Genomic DNA, 24,475 nt, shown 5'->3' with positions numbered 1-24,475 from the left:
TTCTCTGGAAATAAAATGCCTTATTCAGGAGAAAGCATTCCATAACAAACAGTTGAGCACTCAGAAAATAAAACTGAGCATGTATGTTTAAGGCTAGAATTAAGACTAAGTGAGCAAAATTTTTTGTGCTTATCTTCCACCCTGATATCTATAAGAACTTTTACTCATCAATTGCTTTTAACCAGGAGGTATTACTTTGAGGTTCAACATGATCTTTACCTTTGCAAGTGGATCTAAGGTTTACAAGTCTGCTGTGACTCTAATCAGTAACATGCTGTTCAAGGACTATTTATGAGAACTTGTTGATATGGAAAATGAAGCTGGAAATATTGTTAAAACACACTCAGTCTGGTATGGAAACAACTTCCAAGAAGCTATTTTTGAGCAATTTCCACTTCTTGTCTTGCCCTTAAACAGGAAGCAGGAATAATCATAACAGTAACTATGTTTAAGCTCTTAAGCTTTCTAAAACCTTACAAATGAGTTAAACTTTCTTGCATAACTACTGGGAGATTCTTATTAAATTCAAATATATTTTAGCATAGTCATCTTGTGCTTTCCTGACCAAGAACACCTTTAAATTCAAAGGTGTTTTCAGCAAAGGGTTTTTATAAATCAAAGATTACATTCCCGTCTGTAACAACCTTTTGGCTGAGATGTCCTCATCTAACTGTTTCTTCAACATAAAACTACATGAATCATAATGTTTGCCATTGTCCTGAAGCTGCAAAGAATTGTCCAGTAAATTAATTTCCCCATTTGTAAGCGCTCAGGATTTTACTTCAGGATAGGATAGATGTTTGTTCAGATTAATAGAAGGAACTCTGCATTGTATTTCAAATATACAGTTCGTCCAGGCAAGTGCCAGTAACACTGTGGGTGTGACGTGTTTGTCTTATCTGTCCTTGGCTGATAATAAAGGAACAGACATCTAACGAGGAGAATAGTTGTTATGGAGAGGGAAAAAAAAAAAAAAAAGCAAAGGAAAAAAAAAGCTGCAACTTTCCTTTTGTCAGATAAGGGAAGAAAATGAAAAAAGATGTCTTACACTCGAAATTACGATTAGTAGGACAAAAAGTAAGAAAAGGTACTTTTTCACCTTTTGTATCTCTCTGATCACCCAAAGTGTTCTACATGTTTTACTGAAGAAATCATTTTGCCATGTAATTGTGTTTAAAACAATAGCTGATGCAGGGCATGGGAAGCTGAGCTTCACATTCACCGCCTTTGTGCCTGCTCAGGATGTCCACCACGTGCAGGCGGCCTCGCAAGCCTTCCCTACAGAGGGCATTTCTGTCTGTGACCTTGGCAGGCCTCATGCTGGGTTATTTTTATTGATGAGGTTAATTTAGGATATTAACCGGAAAGGAAGTTGTTACCGTGAGGGAGGAAAAATATAGTATAACATTTCTGGAAGTTTTATCTGCAGTCCACATCTCAATGTCATAAAAACAAAGCTGACTGATATGCATGAGAAGGCCCTTAAAACACCAGGCCCTTAAAAACAATATTTAAAATTTACAGCAAACAATATTTTGCCCTTCTCTCTTTTTCCTCTTATTTTGCAAGTGAATTTGGTTTCTCTAAATTTCTTCTCCTCATCCCCCCTTACTTGCTTCAAGGGTATGGGCAGATTTTGTTTTATTTAGGAGACAGCATTTTATTTAGATGATGGACTTTGATAGAAAAAGTAAAATCTAATGGTTTTTTTTTTAACTTCAAGGAATTTTAAAGAACACTGTATAAAATATTATTTTATGCTAGATAAATGAGTTAAGATGTTGAATGCTGGCATAGTTTTACAAAGGAACAACAAAGTTAGATGTATATTGTTGAAAAGGATCTCAGAAAGTTGGCTGAGAAAGGAACCTAAGAATTTGAGTAATCCTTTGTTCCCTTTCTCTGCTTTTAAATATTTACCCTAAGTCATTGTGGATAAATTGCAATGATGGAACTATATATGTCTCACAGTGCCGTTACCTTAGTTAACTGAAGAACAAGCAAGGGCTGAAATAAGGCTTATTGTCTTCTGTTTGCTGCAAGGAACTACTGATACATGTACAGACATACACACATTTACGTGTATGTATGTATATATATACATGCATGCATGCAATTATTTGTTCTTTGATGTTAAAACAAGATATTTTAATCCTCTGGGAAAGGACACTTCCTCCAGATGTGCACACTTTTCAAGACAGAAGTCTAGATGATGGTGCAAAGCAGGAATGGGGGGAATGTTTTTTGGCACCTGATTTCTGCACAGCTGAACAACAGGATTTATCAATGCTGTGACACCATTGCATATTTCAGAAACAGTAAAAATCTACTATGAAAATGTTTCTGTTGGAATTTGAGAGCTCAGCACAGAGAAGTGAGAAGACTTTGGGCTGTTCAGGACTGAAGTAAGCCTTTAATTACCAAGCTTTTCAGAAGTTTATGACCAATTTGATATTAGTCTTGCTTTTCTGGAGAGATGAATACATATAGATGCTAGACTGGAAAACAATCTCTCTACTTGTTTAAAGTGATCTGATCTGTGTCTTTCATAGTATCTCTGTCGCACTATCAGCCCTCTCTTAAGGAAAACCAGCAAGGGGGAATCTGCCACATCTCAAATAAGCCAGCTCAAAAGAAGCAGTGGCTAATTAACCTGACAAAAATGGTGTGCTTTTACTGAGTTTCATTTTGCCCTTCTCCCACTATTTAATCTTCCTCCTTGTTTCTCAGTGGAGCTGAGGAAGCAATCTTTTAATCATGTGCAGAATCAGCTGAAAAAAAACCTCCTGAGTCTTACAGCATGTCATTTGTTTCTCAGTAATATAAGCATCACTGTACTTTTTTCCTGGTTTCATCTATCCTTTTGTAAGTAAGGGTAACAGAGCTGGAAACAGTAGTAATGGTCTCTGTAATATCCTATGAAGAGATAAAGTTATCTGTTACTTTTTCAAGCTATTCATTTGTTTATACATCCAAAACAGATGTTTACCCTCTAAGTGTTGCTGTCTCTGCAGGAGCTCATGTTTAATGCGTTACCTACCAAGGAACATGAAATCCATGTCAGCATCACTGCTTTGCAAGATGTAATCACTCTTATAAATACGGCTGTACACCTAGATTAATGACTCTGCATTTTGCTGTGCTAAACTGCTTCTTGTACAACTGAACCTACTTCATCAAGTTAGTTTGATTGCTAAATGCCACTGATATGAAGAATGTGAACTCTCCAAAATCATTCCAGTTAGAATTCATCTTGTCAAACTTAACCTAATTAAAATCTGGCCATCCAGGCTGCATTAGCACCCTCTGCTCAAGAAGCAGAAACAAGCCCTTCCTAACAGTAATTCATGTTTAGGACAAATGGGATAAATCACAATCTGCAAACGCTGGATTTTCCTCCAGTGTTTGTGAAGGCAAATGATGTGATTTGCTTGGACCTCACTCCTAGCTTATAAGGGGTAAAATGGATCAGATTATTCCAATTCTAAAACTTCTACCCTTGTCCATTACAATTCTTCTGACAGTTTGTCTTTCTGAACCATGCCAGGAACCTCTCCTTCTTTCTCTCTCCTTCCCTGCAGGTAATAATACTGACTGAGTAGTAATTTCAGATATTTTAACAAGGTCAGTGATACTGCATTGCACTGCCAAGACCAATATTCGTGTGGAGATGCTATGTTTTCTCTTCTGGTATCATGCTCTCTGGGTTTCTCTTTGTGGTTTCTCAGAATATGTTTTTTGGTTTTGTTTTCTTTTGTTTTGTTTTTTCTTCCCCCTGTATTTTTACAAAACGTAAAGTGAAGTTTATGTTTATGAACAGAGCCTTGGAAACCAGAACTATTTATCTCAGAAGTCCAGTAAGGGCACCAAGAGGGCAAGTGAACATTGTTCTGGGGCTAACTCTGAAAGGGCTACTCTCTTGGGAGAGTGAGTAGTTCTGATTTTTGTAGAGGTTGACCTGGAGGTGGCTCTGACTCTGTATTCAGCTGACTCTCTATTTCTCTCATAAAAATGCACCAGCTATCAGAAGACAGAAAAGATTTTTAACCAGTGGTAGTCTGGGTGAGATTTGAATATATGACCAAGACTAGAGAGGCTTCCTTTCCCACATATCTGTGCCCTGAATTTTTCAACCAAAAAAAAAAAAAAAAAAACCCAAACAAAAAACCAACCAACCAACCAAACAAAAAAAAAAAAAGAAAAGATTACACAAAACCCAAAACCTAGGCCAAAATCCTCCCACTTACAAGTAGGCAAACCTTATTGATTTCCCGGCCAAAACCTCATGCTGTGAGACCCAAACCCTAAGACTCTAGAAGCAGAGAAAATAGGAAGGTCATGTATTTATCCACAGACCACTGATTTCCTAATTTTATACACAGTATCCTAGACTAGGAGACACTAACAATGCCGTCCAAACCTCTTTGGTTGTGAATGTGTTATCAACTGCATATCACACGCATACTTTAGATCTTTTGTAGGGAAGCAAAACATTTTTTTAAAATAATTTTTTAAAATGGTACATGGAAAGAGCTTCTCTAGATGTAAAAATGAAGTGAGTCTGAATTTGATCAAGAATTAGGCATTTTTTTCAAGGCAAACTGATACTGTGATTAAAGCAATGGCCTGTTATTCTCTCACAAAATTCTCGTTTTCTTCTAATAATACTTTTAAAAGTCATTTAATTGCAGAGACAAACCTTAAATAAAGGGAGTTGAGGCATTGTAACAGTATAGCAAAACCCCTACAGCTGTCTCCTGGCTCCAGAAGTAGAATTAATTATGCTGAGATACTGGTGGTTATATGACACATCTCTTACTGGAAGGGGTTAGGCTTCTGCACTGGGATACTCAGCAGCCATGGCTGGGAGCTGGGATGCTTCAAAGAGCCAGTAGGAAGTGCCAAGAGAGAAGTAGATTTGAAATTTCCTTTCCAGATTGAGTTAAGTACATGTTTCAATGCCACAGTTAAGCTGGATTTATAAGGATTTGGCCTTCACAGTCTGAAATGGCTTCGGTTTATCTGACTCAGCTACAGTTTTCTGTCAGGACTGTTTGTGTACTCTGCATCAGACCCCTGTTGGAAAAATTCAGTGTATTCTATAGAGTAGAATCTCCCTTTTCAATCTCTATGTCTGAGGCCCATAAATACTGCTTTTTTTTTTTTTTTTTTTTAATTTCACAGTGGTATGGATTGCCCTGGAGATATGAACAGTATTTTCACACGGAAAATCTCATAGTGTTTTAGTATGGTCACTCTCTTGGTATCTCGTACTGGGGAGTCAAAGCTCCAGAGCACGCAGAGACCAGGCCCGCAAGGTGCTGGAAATGCTCTCCATCTACCATCCTGACCCCCACCATCTTTGAGCGGACTTAGCCATCTATGTAGTCAACCTAGAGAAGAGAGAGGTGTTGCTTACCCATTCAGTAGACAGGACATTAGATAGGGATTTTTTTCCCTAAAATTTAATGAAAGGTTATCCTAAATCTCTTTGCTGGATCTGGGGTCTCACACTAAGGACACTTGGGCATACAAGTCATGTGCTGAACTACACTGTTTTAGTTCTCTGAAGTGTATGGTCTGTAAACACCTGGACACCTTGCTGTGGTGCACTGAATTTAGAGACTGAGTTGGTCCCTTCCAGTCCTATGTTCCTAGAATAGCATGGGAGCATAGGAGCAGAATTTACTTTCTTCTATACCTTTGTGATGCCTACTTAGTTTCTAGGGTTTTTAATGGAAGACACTCTTTGCATGTTTGCATCATATCTGGCATGAGGCTTTAGTCATGGCTGGTGCCTGAGGCATTATCATAAAGTGAAAAAAAAAAAGGGTGATCCTGACATTTCCTGGAAATCTCTCCTCAGCATCTGGGTGCACAAGTAATGTACAATTCACTTTATATCACAGCTTAGCCTGATTCGTACATGTCTTGACAAGTTCACTTACTGCAGTGTGACCTGCATCTTTGAACAGACCTCAGGTCTTCACCCCACATTATCCCACCTCTAAGAAACATGTTACACACCATTAAAGGCTTAGCGAAAACAACAAACTCTAATGTGCCAGGCCTTATCTTGTGGACCTCAGCAGATGAAAGCAGAAGAAGCCACCCAACGTTAGGCAACCTTCTCTGTGTGGGAGGATGCGAGTGGCAAGATGGGGTCACCAGATCTGCTCACAGACAGCAACAGGAAGAAAATTCAGCGAGCACAGCGCTCCCAACCCAGCCAAGCACAGAGAACATGAGCCTTGAATCAAGATGCCAGTCAACACTGCCTCTCTTTGATGTCATGCAAGATGGGAGGCATCAGCCACAGGTATGCAAACATGAAAGTCGAACACCATCAATCACAAGGGTGCAGCCGCCTCAGCAAATCAGAGAGAGCGTGGGTTTCCATTTGGCTAAGACAAATAAAATCTGAGGAGACAGAAATAGCTGCAGATGTACCTAGGTCATAAAATCACAGAAACATAGAATCATTTAGGTAGGAAAAGACCTTTAAGATGATCGAGTCCAACTGTTAGCCTAACACTGCCAAGTCCACTACCAAACCAGCACCACATCTATATGTCTTTCAAACACCTCCAGGGACAGTGACTTAGCCACTTCCCTGGGCAGCCTGTTCCAATGCCTGACAACCCCTTCTGTGAAGAAATTTTTTCTTAATATCCAATCTCAACTTCCCCTGGCACAACTTGAGGCTTGTTGTTTGTTATAGCTGAATACACAGCTGACCTCTTCAATGCAAAAGACAGGTCAGAAAACACAGATAAGTGACAGCTTTCAGATGTATATTTTATTGATATTAGTTCTTACATCAAAGGGGTGGGTAGGGAAAGGTAAGGATATTTGCTTTTCTACTGCCTTTCTGTAAGTTTCTCTGAGACTTTATCTATCATAGTAAACAACATGCTTTCTGAAAAGCTCCATACATTTGCTCTGCAGATGTAGCTTCCATTTTTTTATCACTTCAAATTGGTTTGTCTGAATCCCTTTGTAATAAACATTAAGATTTAGATCACATCATTCCCCAGAGCTGGGAAATGTGGATCCCTCACATTTGATGTCTCTCCTGGGACTTTCTGGATCTTCAGTGTAGATGTTGGGGCTTGCACATGAGCTACATAAGGTAGAGTGAACCAAAGAGTGGATGGAAACCTGCCTGATGTTTCCCAGTCCCTCTGCCTCAGCTGGCAGAGCCACTACCCTGCATTACTCCATACTTTAAATAGAGATGCCACAAAGCCAGCATTAGTTTAACTGACTTTTTTACCCCAGGCAGCAACCGATCCAGGAAAGCTCTTTGGTTCAGGCTTACCTTTAATAGCTAAATGGTCCATGGGACTACTTATAACTCAGTATGTACTACAGGCCCAGCAAAATCCCTCTGTGAGAGGCAGTTCCACTTGGCACATGGTTATGCAGGTCTGTTTTCCTGAAAGTGTCCATAGACAGTGATTTGGTCATAGAGGAAAATGACTTAAATGAAACCAGCCCTGACAATGAACCTATTTGGACTACTAATTTCAATGGATGAGTTAAGACAAGTCATAGTGAAGAAAAAAAAAATATCATGTCCTCTATCCATTTAGCATCTTCTCAGAAGAGTATGTCTGTAATTAAAGTTTTGCTCTAATGCTGAATTAGTCTGAGTAATTAACACAAGGCAATAAATGGAACAACAAACATCATGGAGGTGACAAACAATATGTACTTTTAGTGCTATATATCATAACCATGTTTTCTCAGGAAAGAATCTTCACTGAAGGAAGAATATCTGTTTTTTCTTGGTAAATTTTTATAGACTGCTTGCATGAGAATACTAAAAACAGGTGACAAAACCTCTCGTGAAATATGTCAGCATCATCAGGTGAGATTTGGACCACACTTTCTGCATTCACTGTTGTCCAGGGATTCCTTCCCTGCTTTACACCATCTCGCCTTGAAGTAGGACTGCAGAGAGAAGCCAGCCAGAGACCGAAACTCTCCAATCAAAGGCTTTTGCAGTATTAAGATCACATTTACAACTGTTTCTAATCACAGCAGCCCATCTACCCAGTGACACAGACCACAGAGAGCACGCAAGTCTGTCTTCTTTCTCTTCACTGGTGCCCCACTGACAACTCGGTTGAATGCAAGGCTTCACGCTTCCTTCCAAAAGCCTGAAGCAGGACTGTCTTCAATTACCACACTGCGTGACTCCCACATCACTTGTGTCCTGCTGGAAGGATGGACCTGTCAGCTTCAAGTAAACATTGCGAGTGCAGGAAACAAAGCTTGCCCAAGGACAGCCTGTGACCCTGGAGCTCACTGCTCAAAAGGCATGGATGACCAGGAACCACTGTACCAGGGAAAAAGGCAGTAAGATTTTCTTTCATTTGCTCTGTCCCACAGCTGCAGCAGGGGATTAAGGAAAGAAGCAGCTGCTCAACTATATAAATAAATGCATTGCAGTGTGTGGAGCTGTATGCTTCCCTAATAGGTAAATACAGGGAGTGTTAATATAGCTCATTCTTTGTTGACAGGGGCTGGTCACATGCATGAAATAGAAGGCAGAGTTTTGTTAGGTGCAAGAAGTGTTCAGCTTTCATAAGACCACACATTCTGTGTGCTACCAGTTCATCTGAGGTCAGAAGCACCTGCCTTCCTTCATTTTTTGCTTGCGCAGCTCCCTCACTGTAGATAATGTTTTTTCCTGTCCCTTTAATCCTCAGTAATAGCACAGAATAGGTGAGATTCAGGTGCTACAATATATTTATTTTAGTTTTGGTAAGTAAAGAGTCAATCTCTTTAAAATGTACCTTATAGTGCTATCAGGTTTTTGAAATACTCATTTTTCATCTTTTGTCATTCTCCTCAGTCTGCTAACTTTATATTGTTTAATTACCCTAATGGAGCATCAATGTTATTTATGCTCTTGAAACTTGCTTTAAGTCCAAATTTCTTTTTGTTACAAAGAAAACAGACTGGTGTTGCATTTATGGTGTTACAGACTGTTGTTTTAATACTTCACATGATATCTGTTGTTCTAAAGAATAAGGCTATTTATGTACTTTTTTGCATTTACGGAAAACAAATATATATTTTAAGCCGTGTGCTTTTAAATATATAATTTTGTGGGTTTTTTTGTACATGTAAGAAAGGACACCAAAACAGCAGAGATTGTTTTGTCTGTAGAATATCACGGTCCTACAGCTGGTTACATTTTTGGATACAGTGGAGCAAACAATTTCACAGCTATGTAGATCTTTTAAGCAGCACAGAAAAGAATGAGTTACTATGAAAGTTGTCTGGAGAGTGATTCCCTCTCAACTTATTGCTTGCTGGTGTGAGGGGGACAGTTTTCTCCAACTTCTGTGACAAGTACCTTGGAAAACCCCATGGTCTGGCTTTCAACTATGAATTGAAAAACATGCTACTTCTAAGTATTCTCCAAAATTTCTTCACATTGTATTATACAGTAAATAATGAGCCATAAAATTCCATGTTGAGGGTTTGCTTTTTAGTGAAAATACAAAATATTTCAATACAGAAAAGCAAATGCTAACATCCTTTCTTTTTCCCCTCTCCTCTACAAATCATAATATTTTCTGGGTCTCCTTTATTAAGGACACAAACATTATATATAAACATATATGACAATTAACATATTTTGAACTGTATGCAAAACATGGTTGCATTGTACCCAAGTATAAAGAAACTTTACTAGATACTTCAGTTTAGTTGCATACTTAAATAATAGGCATGCTTTTGTTAAGAAATCATGGAAGTATTGCAGTCAAGGTGGGTAGCTGCCGTTACCAGTGAGCCAAATCCTCTTTATATTTCACCTCTTTTTGGAACACTGTGGGATTTCGTGTTTGTGTTTTGTTTTGTTTTGTTAATGTTGTTGTTTGATTGGAGTTTTTTGGTTTGGTTTGGTTTGCTTTTTTGGTGTAAATATCTGGGACTTGTTAATAAAATTGTACAGGAACACTGAGCTGAAACAACGAATTCTCCAGCCCAGAGAAAAAAACAAAAATAGCTTAAAATACTCAGCAACCCAAATATTCTTCACCAAGGCCACCAAAATAAATTCTAGCTAAGGATGTTGTCTAAATCCGTGGGACATAAAGATATAAAGAAATAATCTTTCCAAAAATTGCAAAGCCATACCTGAAGAACATTCCCCCATCCCAGCACCAGGTTATATGTTTTGACCAAATGGTTTCTGTATTTTCAGTTCTCTTTTCTACCCACTTAAAAACTCTCTCAATTTTTTAGCATGGGTATGTTTCCTTTCCTGGCAAACAGCATGTAAGGGGAGTCTGTGTATTATTTCTGTCTTTATTTGATTTTATACAAAATAACAGTGTTCTAGGAGACCTACTGAATTATTTGAAAACATTACAAAAAAAAAAAAAAAAAAACAAAAAACAAAAAAAAAAAAAACAACCAACCACTGAATTTCCACAAGTTGTTGCAAAAGACAATATAATTGAAAAAAAAAAAAAAAAAAGATGGCTAAAAATCACCCTTGCTTCACCACACATGTCCCCCCCCGCTCCCCCTAAAGCCAGGGGAAAACATTAGAGTTTTGCAAGTTGTTTGGGAGGGACGATAGATGTGGCTACCTTCAGACCAACGATGAAATATATTCCAGAGGCGGGTGTCCAGAGCCGGTGGCTTGCCAGCAGTCTGGTACTTCCTAAGCTAAGCAGGTTCCAGCCTGTGAGCCTTGTCTAATTGCCATGATGACAGATTCACACTGGGAAAGGAGGTGGTTGCTCAAGCAGATGGTTCCATGCCACTAAGCCAAAGTCAAAAACACTCCCAGCAGATTGGTGACTTTTAATCTCAGGGTTCAGGGACACTGTAACTCTATAGCCCTGTTCCCGTCCATAGGAAATGGGAGTATGGTACGGAGACGAAAGCACAATGTTGTCCACAGCTCATAGCCTGCTCAGCTGATGGGCTGGCAGCAGCTGGGGACCATGGCCTTCTCATTGCAACTCCTCCTTCGTGGAAAGATTTGCCCTCAGCAAGTGGGTGTCTGTTTTTTTACTGCAGCCACTTTGAATAAATGCTCACTGTAGCTGAACACTGCATTGTTCATTTGTGATTTACCATCTTTTGCAGCTTAGTCAAGTTTTGAAATCAAGTTATTGTTTATTTGTTTTACTGTTAAGGAGTGTGCTTATCATTTATTTTAGAAATTTTAAAATATACATAAATTTAATATTGTGTTAAAATGTTTGTCTTCTAGATGTCTTGTGCACCTTGTATCCAAGAGTTCATCCACATGGCTATTAAACAAGTAGTCTAAAGCGACCACAATGAGAGAAGCATTTTGATTTCAGAGGGACAAAATTAACCATAACATCATAAACACAAATCAGGATGGAACACAGCAGGAAAAGGATGCTGTGTTGAACCCAACAAAGATCAGCTCAGGTGTGACTGGAAATCACTTATGTCCTGAATATGTCAGGGCAACTTACAATATAAGAAGGAAAGGGAAGCTGGGAGAGAAATATACAGCATGTGACTGTTTACAATGATCTGCAAATCTGGAATCCAGAAGGTTTTACTAAAAAGTTTTGACACCCATACATAGATTTAAGTATAGCTGAAATGTGAAAAAATATTGTTTCTTTAAATAAGAAATCATATCTCCATTTCATTTGGATCCCATTAACAAATTCAAAATAAATCTTTGTGGTTTTGTAATCCAAGTAATGCTTTTTTCTTCTTAACCTAGTCTTTTTTTGTTGCTCTTCATTAAGATATTTTTATTTAGAATATTTCATTGGTCCAGCATTACTGATCTTACTGATGTTTAATTACTTCATGTAAAAATATTTTGTTTATATGTGTTTTTATTGGTCAGATCTCCTCCCCTTTTTTCCATAGAAGCAGCAGCTAAGTTGAAGCAAAAAGAAGAGAAGAGAGTTTGCCATATATCCTGTTTGGTTAAGCATCCTTCACATAAAAATATTGGGCCAACAACAAGAGAAAGCTTTCTAACAACAAGAGAAAGATTTCTAAGAGTCACAAACCAATTCTTTATGGCTTTATTCTGCTCCTCCAAGACACTATAGAACGTGTGACCTGTTTGATTCAAATTTGAAAAAGAAACTACTGAAGAGAAGAATGTCACCTGGCAGACAGGATGGGATGCAACTTACCTGAGTGTAGAAGACTCACCTCACCAGTTTTAGACATCAGCTGCAAACAAGCTGAATTGTGCTCTGGAACTACTCCCTAAAAAAAAAAACAGGAACCTGGGTGACAGACACTTACGTTTCCTCAACTTAATTCTACCACAAGGGTCTGCAGTTAGAAGCCCAGTGAGACAAGGCAAATGTGTTAGGCTTTATTTAAACTGGGAAGTTAAATGATAAGTCTTCCACTAGAAAAGTTTTTTTTCCAGATACTTTTTGCTGCCATCCAATCAGACTAACTCTGAAAGAATAAGTTTCACTGAAAGTCTTTATTTCTTTCTTCATCTCTGTGACATTAAAGATATTTCTGCTTTCAAGCACCAACAATCTCTTGGGTGTTTTGTATTGCCTCTCAGTAGTCACACCGGCTGTAGACAGGGAGCAAGGTGCCTGAGTTGAAGTCTTGGCTCTTTTGAGTGGTATCAGGAATCACCTAGACCCAGCACCATCATGTCTGTTCCACTTCTGGGGTTTTGTTGTGTCACTTTGAATTATAAGTTTCCTTAAGCAGGAGCAACATACCTAGCAGAGATCTCAGTAGTGATGTCCATCTGGACTGCTACCAAAAGTAATAAGGAGTACAATAGAAAAAAGTTCTTCAGCCTTTATTGCTCTGCTTTTCCTGTAAAGCCCCTGGCCAGCAGGAAATATTTGAATACCTATTTTGTTCTTGCTTAATGGTAGGGTTACATACAGTTCAGTGGCAGAAGAGAGAACAGGGTGAAGGTCTACTGCCTTTGAATCAACATCTGCCCAGTACTCTGCATCACCTCCACAGAAGCTCTTCTGGTCTGAAGTGGAAAGAAAGAAGATGGTAACATCTTGTTTGTGGGGTCTCTTCCCTGTTCCTCCACTCTGTTTTAATTCTCATTATGGAATGACATATCCAAATCCATAGGATGTTAATGTCAAGCAAAGCAAGGAAGGAGTTAATGTCTGTGATAGGAAGAGTCAGCCCCAGCTGTCAGTGGAGCCACCTGGTACTGATTAAGGAGTAGTTGTGAGAGACAGGTGAGAGATAAAGTAGGAAAGTTTTATAGTGTAGGAGAGAAGGAGAGGCACTGCTGGGTCAGTGGCAGAGGTAGTAAACAGAGCCAGGTGTCTGAAGCCATGGAGAGAGAGAAGATTTATAAGCTTCTTCAGCAGACAAAAAAGCTACTTCCTTCTTCCATCTCTTGATAATGAGGTACTGGTAGGGCCTAAACCAAATAAATGCTGATATGGAGAAGATACCAAAATAGTTAGCATGAAGGTGACTGGATATTTACTGAAGACTGAAACAAGGATCCTGGGTTAATATTAACTGGCTGGAGTTACTGGTGTTCCAGGACTTGACTCATGCTCCTGTCCCTGTTTGTTGATAACCTTTTGAGGTTTTTACTTTAAAAATAATCTAAAAAATATCCCTGTCTGCCAAGTGGTCTGGTAATTTTTAGGAGACAAAGCTGGCCAAACAGACTACTTGTGCTTTTCCCTTTGCAAAATACTTCTTGCCTGAGCAAGACAATATGTTTCTCAGCTTCGATTAGAGCGAGCTGGGTATTATTAAACTTTATTCTCAATTGCTAGGTTGCCTGCTGCTCCCTTTCTTTGCCTTTCTATTTCCCAATTCAAAATCTATTGTGAGAAGTATATAAATCACAGTGCATAACTAAGTCCTATATCAAAAATTGCTTTAAAATTTGGTTGTTATTTCCCCTCCCAAATAACATATTCTCTTTATTCGTAACGTGGGGTGAAATAAGACTGCTGAGTTATTTCTCAAAGATCTTACCGCAGGAAAACAAGCGTATGAAGTCTGAGTAGCAGAAACAGCTCTGTGTGCTGGCTTCTGCCCAGTCTCCTCTGGAGGCTCCACACCAGGCAGTAGTGTCAGAGCTTCAGGTGAAAGGACAGATCATTTCTACATGCCTTGCGCTAACTTGTGGGTGTTCAGGATCGTCTTCACCTGAGTCAGCCTTTGTCACTGAAAACATGGTAAGAAGTCTGTGGCCAGCTGAGGATGTGGGTCCTTTCGGCCTCCTGACTTTTATCTGCTTGCCTTAGAAGGTTAAAACTCACAACACTGTGGTGAATGTGTTGAATTTAAATTAAAAGACCTACCCTTACAGTTCCTTTCTGCGTTCTGCTAGCTAAGTTTTAGGGGATAATACACAGGCATTGTCTTTGTGGTAAAAACGACCAAAATGCAAACTCCTAAATTGATGTGTTTTTCTCTACTCAGTAATGCTGTGGCATAAGCATTGTTGTCAGAGTCTCTGTTTTGTTCAGTGGTCATTTGGCAACAGTGAGTGTCGAAAACACAAAACACAATAGTGGACGTGCTGGAGCACTTATCTGTTCCCATGATCCTTTGTTAAGCTATTAAATTCATACATCTTAAAGCCAGCAGAACTGGAATAATTTGAGGAATAGATTTTGCAACATGCTTTTTGTGGAAGACTGAAGGGCAGGGCTGAGAAGACTGAATCTGCCCTGTGTGAGTGTACTCGCTGTTCTTCCCTGCACAGCCAAAATACAAGTTTCTTTCAACAAGTGATTTTTGTTTAATTTTTTTGGCTGCTGGCTGTTTCAGAGCAGGTCTGCTAAAGCACTCCGGGGATGCTGTTCCTGCCCCTTCCCTGTGCAGTTTTCCTGCAGCTGGTCAAACTTTTTTATGTTGGAAATTGCTTGAAACTATTTGGTCTCTAATTAACTCAACTAATAGTAAATTAATTCAATGAAATATTGGCAGTAGTTCTGTGTAATACTGGTTTAACAACTCACTGTTAGCTTAGGTGCTTTCCTAAAAGTCTTAAGGGAGCCTGTGTTTGCCATTAGAGATCTTACAAAATGCCCCGGATTTCAGAACGTCTCACTTTTTTTCCAGTGGTTTAAAAACACAACAGTCTGCAAGCTGGCCTGATGGACTAGCAATGACAAGGACAAATGATGTATCTTTAGGAAATCCGAGTATGCTGTCTGTGCCACGACAACCCCATGCTGGCTGTGGTTACCTGTTTCAGCAGATTTCTCCCTCTGTCCCACACAGAGCCCAAGGATTCCTCTCTGCCCTGCAAAGTTTCCTGTTTACGTCCGTGCATCCTCCGAAAGCAGAGCGCTCTCTGCTTCCCACACCTCAGAAGCCATGGACGGATCCTGTAACATCCTGTGCCTTTCCGTCATCGCAGCGCTGCTTTTTCTGAGAACTGCCGGGAGAAGTCGCTCACAGGATTGTTAACAATTGGTCATCACCTTCTGGATGTGTCAGACCGTTGAGTGCTCCTGGCCATCAGGCTTCACAGACAAGGAAACAATATCAACAAAACATTTGCCCTTTGTTCCCGACATATATTGAGTTCACTGTGTATCACAGTGGATAGCACGCTTCCTACACGAGAAAAACCATTGCCTTTTGATTTGAAGCTGAATGTTATATCACTGAAGTGTAGAGGCTGAACCAGGACAGAAAAGTAGCTCAGTACCGAACAGTCCTGGCAGCTGCACAGCTTATCTTCCCTGTTTGTCTTCTTGTGGTTATGGCCGAGGCTGAGGTATGTACATTGTCTCCTCAGGGAGAAAAATGTCCAGTCTCCAGCTCCCTCTGAAGAGGATCCCAGATTAAGACTTCGTTCTTCTCATTTCTTCCTCTGCCCTCTGCCCTACAACGTGTGCCTATTGTACTCAGCGGTTAACTAATAGCATTCAAAAGAGAATGAGCAAGAATGATAAATTAGAATGTAAAGAGTGAAATTTTCCCTAGTGAGGAAAAAAAAAGAAAAAGAGTTGACTGGTGCCACAGGTAATAACATTTGTCTGCTGAGGGTTGCCTAACACAGGCACACTTTCAGTCATAGAAAAGAATTAATTAAAGCTGAGCAATATTTTTTTTTTTTACAAAAGTAGGGTAGCTTCAGACTGTGTAACCCAAACCTGCCCTCAGCCTTGTGCCCACTCTTAGTGAGAAGAAACCTGGCACCATGAGAAGTGGGCTGCACCATGTCCCATGGCATCCTGCTCCCTGGGCACTGGCAGGGAGCTGCTCTGGTCATTTGCCTGGTCCTGCCCATGGCAGAACACTGGGATGTTGGTGTCTCTGTGTGTGTCACACAGCTCGTGTAAATTAAGGTCAGGATTTGGCCTCAGTGTACAAATCTAGTTTTATCCTGTATTATTAACATTGTGTGAAGTTTGGAATTTGTGTTGCTCTTGTTTAAAGGTTACCTCCAACTAAGCCTTTCCAAACATATTAGGGATTACAGATCCCTCACAACCTTTCCATTGTTCTTGCAGTCAAAATAGCAACAGCTGCAATGATGCACACCACATTACGACTAGTTTAAAGACTGTAATTCTACTCCACTAAGTAAAATGTATGCTTTAGAAATTCTAACATATGAAATGATTCAGTAAAAGGTAGAATTTAACACCAAAAAAATTGCTATAAGCCTCAAAGACTCACCCTATGGAGGAAAAAAACTATTTTCAAATATAAAAGAAAAAAAAAACTAGAGAAAGGTAAAATGTTTGAAAAAAAGATTGAATAAACCTCAAATCCTCTGCTGAAAGGAGCATATTCTTCAACTTGTCATTTAAATAAATGCAATAAAAATGAACTGTAAGTTAGGGGAAAACCTACTTTTCTTATTTCTGAAGTAAAATCAGTAATGAAATCAAGTAGTAAACAGATCTTCCTTTCTACAGGTTCTCTCAAAAATAGTCAATGGACACAGAATTTGTGTGAAATAGGACTTTGGGAAAAACAATGAGTTCTTGCCAAAACTCATTAACTCTACCAACTTTTTTTTCCCCCCATCCATTTGGAATACACAGATACACTGTCTTTCTCACTGAAAAATTACTCACACGCACACATAATGTCAAATGAAAAGAAACCCAAAGGGACAATGCAATAAACTGGCACATACCTTGGAATTTTAATACATCTTTCTTGTCTTTGTATAAGTACACAGTACCTTTGTAACAATAGAAAGATAAACTTTGTTCTTAAAAACCTTACTTAGTTGATTGCTAGAATGCTCGCACACTATCAAGCAATAGATTCAGTGTCATGTTGCTTTGTTGATGTTGGGTCTTTGACAATACCACCAGCAAGACAGGGTTCATTTAGCTAGAGTGATCCTGGATGGGAAGCTTTCCTTTTGCTTAGAGGGAATTTTAAACTCCAGTTGAGTGTTCTGTCTCACAAAGGTATATTTGACAAACTGTGTGACTGAGGCATATATATATATTTATTTCTGTGGGACTGCTTTGTGCTTTCATTTAATTGGGTGGTATTATCTTGTTGCTAGATTACAGTAACGGCAGAGGTGACTCAAGTTCCCTGTGAATTTTACTGTGACAGAGTCCCCTAGGTAATTCAGGAAAAGTCCAGCCCAACTGCATCTCATGGCTATTGTGTGATTGTCATTGAGTCAACAAAAGGGTCTGACCCTGAGAGAATTTATACAGGGCCAAGGTAAACTTATCAGTCTCAATAACCTTCACACTTTTTTCTTCCTTCCTTCCATTTCAACGCATGCTAGTTTCACTCTGTGGTAGCACAGATGCTTTGTGAGCCACTGTGACCTTCCTTTCCCTTTCTAAATCTCATTTCTTCCTCCATCCAAAAGATTTTTACTCTGTGCAACTTGCTACCACAAGCTCTCAGGGAGGCCTTGCCGTGTCATGGCTTTAGAAAGGATGGCACAGCTACCTGCAGGGCTACAACGTGGTGCAGACCCACAGTCATAGGGCTTGCCATCTCTCAGAAACAAAAGCTTAGAAGAGACATGCATCCTCACACTTAATGGTACAGGCTGGTAGCTCAGGCAGATTACTTTATGTTTGCCATTTCAGATCTCAGGCACTGCCTTCTGAGGTATAAAAGACATCTTGCCTGCTCTAACTGCTGGTCCACCCATTTCCATGGTTACCTCTTGTCTTGTGAACTGTTAGGTCACTTCAAAGCCTTAACCATTGCCATAGACAGCAATAATTTCCAGGTTTCAGCCACTACTTCATTTTTCAGTGAAGACAAAAGGAATTTGCAATCCCATACTAAAAGTTCATAAGAACCATGGTAATTTTACCATTTTCAGGTCAACCTGAGGTTAGGGCTCTAAATAAACTTAGCTGTGTTTAGTTGTGCTCTAGTATCTAGTATGTGCTCTAGTGCTCTACTACACTGCACCACAGTCACTGATCTTCTTAAATCACATCAGTACCAACTGCCTGACTCCTTCACTGATGCTACAAGCACTTAAACAGGTAAATTTGGCGTCAGCTATAAAACTCAAATTATTTGGGTTTGAATTATCCAAGGACTTCAGGGGAATCCATCAGCACAAGCCACAGACTATTCACTGTATTCACTATGTAGAGAAAACAAATGCCCTGAAATGGAACAAAGAATTATGTAATTTTTGGTAACAAATACTATGTTAAAGAAGACCCTTTAACAAACAAACAAAAAATGTAGAAATAGAGTTACAGAGGTCTCTACCCATCCTTTTCCCTTTCAGCTGACTGTTCAAGCTCCATAGCAGGAAGAAGGCATATGCCCAGTGCTAACTTTGCTCTGTAACACTAATTAAGCACCGTCTCTGGAAGAGGTGCTGTCTTTGGGGAATGGTTGCTAGACTAAGGTCATGTCTGCACATCTCTGGTATTTGTCTATGTGTCACTTTTATTTAAAGAATATGGAAATAAATGCCAACATCCTGGTTAACATTTCCTCTATCTCTACTGAGCAGTTTCTTCTGTTTAAAACTGTATTTGTGAGCTTTCTGACTGCTACATTTACCACAGTAATATGCTACTCTAGTGTATTTAACAACATGTTTTATTTAAAGTCCTGGACATCCAAGACACAACATCCATGATGTCCGCGAAACAAGTGATTAAATAGTCAACACTCCCTAGCATGTAGGTAACCCCACTGTATCTTATGAAGTTATCTGAATATGGGTTTGTCTCTTCCAGCACTGTAATTTCTCCCACACTATATCACAGATAGCAGTAGTTCATTTCCAGAAACTATTCCTGCATTTCTGACAATAGAAACACTGCTGCCATCTACATTGTTTTTTTAATAAATTCCCTTCTCCATAGATAACAGTGCAACCTTCACTTAAAATATAAATGTCCATAAACAAAATTTTTAAGCATTTAGGCTCTGCATCTAATAATACTTAACTTCAGACTCACTAGGCAGGGCAGGATCTGGGCTATTTTATTGTGATATCCAGCAGCTCCTCAGTTCTTCTCCAAATATATGCAGTATTTATAAGTATTGTGTTTTACTGGAGTAAGTTACGTTCTATTGACAGTCTATTGTCCCTGCTACTTGTCAATGGACTCTGGTAATTAATTCAGTCTCTCTCTTTCTGTACCCAAGGGAAGTTCAGCTGAGGACTGTGTTAGATGGTTCATAAAAATTCCTTTACAACACCTTCCAAGGTGAAAGAGTCTTGGTGAGGCATTTATCATACAGACTGCCTGAAGACGTGAAGCTTTGTCTATGGAGACAAAACATGCTCCCAATGAAAAATCAGATGAATTAAAAATCTTGCCCTGACCTTTTCCTGCCATGCAAGCAAACACCATCCAGACTGATCCAGAGGATGACTGGGTGGGAGCAGCATGAGCAGCAGGAGGAGCAAGTCACAGCTGTGCTGGTGCTCTGCAACAGCCCAGCAGAGGAGAGGAACTCATCCAGTTTAGTTTCCTCCTCATTCATTTATTTTGTAATTCAGGTCAATGGGAAGCACTCTACAGCTATCAGAAAGAAATCTTGATTTAGTATGTTTAAGAACAGGAAATTGAAGTGGAAAACCAAGGAGTGAGAATGCTCAGGTAGCATGAGTGCACACAATTTATCTGTGTCAGCTGTACTGTGATTTTGCTTATGCAAAGTACAGTCATCCATGAAGGGCTCAACCCATGAAGAACACCATCCATCAGGGCTCCAGACTCCAGTATAGCACAGTCTCAAGGATTCTGGTTCCTTCCTTGCTTAGAGCAACATGAACAGATGCCTAACTTTGCCCCAAGAAGTATATACCTTTCAACATTTCCTTCCCCATTTCCAGTTCTTCCCAGGTAACCAGAAAGTACAAAAAAAAAAAAAAAAGAAGGTAAATAGATTCAGAATTTAGAGCCGTAGGTGGCTGATAAATTTTCCTTTCTCAATCTCTGCTGAAATTATAGAAAAAACAAACAAATAACAAACAAAACATTCTAGAAGTGCAAAAACTGCATTGAGGTTTTGCTGTTTTCTGAATCATTTTCCACTGAATCTCTGAATGTATATCTCATCAAGGTTAGTGGAGCTATATTCATCTAGCAACACCAAGAAGAAATCCCTTCCAATCCCTCACAGTACTGGCAATGTTAAAAATGTAAATTCTCAATTCTTATTTATTTTCTGCTTCAACCCTTTTCCAGCCTCATAACCCATGACAGATACTTCTGTTGCAAGACATCCCCAGGCCACTGAGGGAGCACTTCCAGCGTATGTTTATGTTAGTCTATTGCTTTCCTCTAATTCATTAGCAAATGTATAATACAGAAATAAATTTGAAATTTGGCTCTGTTTCTTTAATATTTTACCTTCCAGTGGAAGATCTAACTAAGGGGATGAACATCTGAGAACTTGGTAAATTAAGCTACACCAACTTCAGAACAATATTTCAAACATATATGACTCAACCCTGCAAAGGCAGCATGAAACCATTCAGCAGTGATTTTTTTTTTCCCAAAAAGAATTACAAGCAATTTTATTGGGATTTCAGATCTCTACCCTTTAACCTGCTCATTTTTGTACAGCTACTGTAACATGATTTGTTTATGCCACAGGCTCACCCCTCTGGTCATAACTCCACGGTGTGGGTACTGGAGTCAATGCAAAAAGAGTTACTTCCGGTGAGAATTAAGAATGCAAGATCTCACCAGCTGAACGTTAAGTTGCTTCTTCCTTTTTTTATTTCAGTTTAGTGCTATTGAGACAGAGCTGTAAGTTCTGCTGTGGAAGAGAGATTTATAACACATGGCACAAAATCAGTTGTTACCCTGTCCAATTACATATTTTTGAGATTGATCTACTCCCCACTGCAGCCAGTGGGTGGTTTTCCACTGAATTCAATAGCTTTTGAATTGAGCCAAAATGAAGGAATGAAGCACTAGGGCACTACAGCACATATAAAGAGCAGGACAGTACATTAAGTGCATGTGTTTTTTCATCACGATTGGTGTTTCAGGCTGTTAAACAACTGCCTCTCCCCATAAAGTAACAAAAGATATCTGGGCCTGGAAAAGATACATTTTTTTAGTGTTTTTTTCTATCGATTTTTTTTTTTTTTTACAATTTATCCAAAATACACATGCCAAAATGTGACTCAATTCCTGTTTGTATAAATTCATATAAGGTCTGTTCTGAAAAAAAAAAAAAAAAGGCCTTAGTATTTTTCAAAAATAATCACCTAGCTTTTCCAAAATATGTAGGTACTGGACAATAGGTATTGTTACATTCTCATAGGAAATTACATGCCAGCAAGCACGCATATATTCAAACCCAGGCAAACATCAAAAGAATTTGCCTTGATGGTAGTTCATAAGTCTTAATATCTTTCGACATTAGTCATCTCTATGTTTAAGTTTTGGTAAATGTAAAAACTATGTGGCACTCCACCCTTGTTGCAACATCAGTTTGCAGTGTCCAGTATTTTTTGTGGTTTAAGGACATATTGTCTATTAGGCCATTGGTCTATAGTAAACTGTATTTGCATATTGGGGAGAAATAAAGAAGGGAAAAAGAATTACAAGGTTTTGCTGACACTGAGGTAACTTAGTCAATATTTTTTTATTTAATTAAATTTACTGAAACAAATCCAAGCCCTGAAACATTAGAAACCAATCACACTAAGGTCACCCTTTCAATGTACATTTACCCTTGCTGCACATGTGCTTCATAATAAAGCTTTACATATATGATCAAATAACACTCTTTTTTAGTAAAGCTTCCATTATGAGGATGGATGGTGCTCTAGGGATGAGAGTGAGCTGTGCAGTGATGGCTGTAAGAGGAGGAGGTGGTATCAGTCTGAGTTGCTCCAGATGAATAAAGTAGACACTGAGAATAGCTGCAGGTCAGTGCTGATGGCAGGAAGGAATCAGAGAGCGGGACAAGACCCTATTTGCTGCCTGCTGAGGAAGGGAACAAGATCCTACATGCTAGCATGCAAGAAAATGAGATAATTTTTGAAATTCAGGTTTGGATGGTTTTAGAGAATTAAGTGTCCGTGAAATGGCAGAGGAAAAAAACTTAATTACCCAGTTACCTCTTCCCTTTCCACCCTGTGATTATTTATACTGAGTGCAGGCTAGGTTGCTAGTGGATTATTATTTTTTTTAAACTAGCTCTTCTCAAAGAAAAATGGTGGTACAATTTGTCAAGGGACTGCTGCTTATAAGAATTATGGATAATATTTCATTCAAGTTTGCCATCTCCTCTCCAGTTTAATTTTCCACCACTGTTCCCATGGTCACTGCACCCTCCAGTACTCAGTCAAGTCATTATGACATATTTCAAGACATAGCATGGGAACTCTAGATATGTATTTGCTTATGAAGCCTAGAGGACACTTCAAATGTCTTGCCCTCTGGATGTGTTCAATCCACTCTAGATAGGACTAGCTCTGAGCAGTGTGAATTTGAATCATTGTGCACAGCTTGGTCTAGGGGTGAAGATGAGTCCTTGCAAGAGAGGCCTTCAAAAAGGTGTGCAAGACCTGGAATAGAATGGAGACTTAAAGAAATTGAATTAATCAGAGTATATTATACGGAAAACATCAGCAGGCTTTAATAACAATCTCTGTGGAAAAGGCAAAAAGTGACAGCAGGAGTCTGTCTACCCATAACATACATTGAATTCACCATTCATTCAAACGAGAGGGGCTAAAACTTCACGGGTATGTGTGAAATGAGAAAGAACTTACTGGGTTCCACCAACATAAAACAATGTCCTCTGCAGCAGAGCAGGTAGAAAGAAATTAACATAATTGGAAAAATTGTGGTATGAAGAGAGAAGAAAACTAAGACGCATCTCTGTGGAGCTGGCTCTGGGCCTCCCAAGCCTTTAGTTTGTTATGAGCAGCTGTGCTATATTCTGCCTCATTTCACTTCTAGAGGAAGTTACAAATCCTTACAAAACCCTCAACAGTCCTGCAGCATCAAATATTGAAAACCTGAGAATTCTTGCTGCTTTCTGGGATATTTCCAGATCCCACTTAATGCCCAACTCATGATGGCAATTATCCTCTCTATGCAAGGGGTACAGTTACTAATTAAGTGGCCTCATGAAAGCACATTCAGAATCTGGAAGGAAAGCATAACTGATGTGATTATATCCCTGACATATTCCTCGGTCCAAAGCAAGCTTAAAACCGTTTAAGTCCAGGGTTCAAATGAACAGAAATCAAGCGCCAGGGATTGGAAGTACTGCAGTTTAACGTACCATTTACTTTAAAATATATTATTCTTTGGAGGAGTCATTCTTTATATTTTATGATTGGAGGCAGAGTTTTCTAATGATTGCAGCTAAAAGTTGTCTGGGTACAAGTGAACTACTTAAACATCATTCATATGAGGGAAGACTGATGGCTACCTTGATCTGCAGTCTGTCGAGTTAAAATAAGGGCAAGGTACTGAACCTCCTGGAAACCAAATAAACTGCACGTCCTGAGCAGACTCAAAGCACAGTATTAGCAACAGCCGTACTTGCACTCTCTCTTGGACTCTGAGTTCCTGAGAAAGAGGATGATCAAAGCTTCCAGGCTCCTGATAGCAGTAAAAGGAAGAAAACAAAAGAAAGAATTAAAAAAAGATTAAAAGAGGAAAAAAGAGAAAAGTAAAAGAAGAAAGAAAAAGAGTCCAGACTTACCTGAGAAGAGAATTTGTGCTGACATTGAACCAGGGAGTTATGGACCAGAATTTGCTGAGTAAGGAGCTATGTACAAAGGACCAAAATGTCTTCAGGCTTTTCCTACATCTATCTCTGAGAAAGTCACTCAGTGACCCTATTGAATTTCTTTGAGGGTGGTGCTGCAAAGAATGCACTTTTCACATTGTGAGGAGAAGAGAGAAACTCCCTACTTTATCCTGGATAATTAATGATCGAAGTCCTCTTTCTTCCCAAAGGCATTTGCTGTCATTTCAGTTGCTGATTTATAAATGGGTATTTAGGAAACAGGAAGAGAGTTGTTTGGAAAGTGGGGAAATGATGGCCAAAA

General features: G+C 39.2%; 2 long non-coding RNA genes across 2 annotated transcripts; one reads left to right on the top strand and one right to left on the bottom strand.

Annotated features, from left to right (window-relative positions):
• Positions 1–4,160: 4,160 nt before the first annotated feature.
• On the top strand, positions 4,161–18,920 carry LOC110362613 (uncharacterized). The gene is made up of 4 exons (XR_010471322.1): positions 4,161–6,319; positions 7,808–8,364; positions 11,249–13,020; positions 15,238–18,920. It is a non-coding gene; the product is annotated as an uncharacterized LOC110362613 (long non-coding RNA).
• On the bottom strand, positions 12,797–15,244 carry LOC135579043 (uncharacterized). The gene is made up of 2 exons (XR_010471323.1): positions 13,981–15,244; positions 12,797–12,997 (listed from the first exon to the last, which is right to left on the bottom strand). It is a non-coding gene; the product is annotated as an uncharacterized LOC135579043 (long non-coding RNA).
• Positions 18,921–24,475: the final 5,555 nt, after the last annotated feature.

Source organism: Columba livia, chromosome 3 (assembly GCF_036013475.1).
Source record: "Columba livia isolate bColLiv1 breed racing homer chromosome 3, bColLiv1.pat.W.v2, whole genome shotgun sequence".
NCBI lineage: Eukaryota > Metazoa > Chordata > Aves > Columbiformes > Columbidae > Columba > Columba livia.
This window is presented reverse-complemented; position numbering and strand designations above follow the sequence as displayed.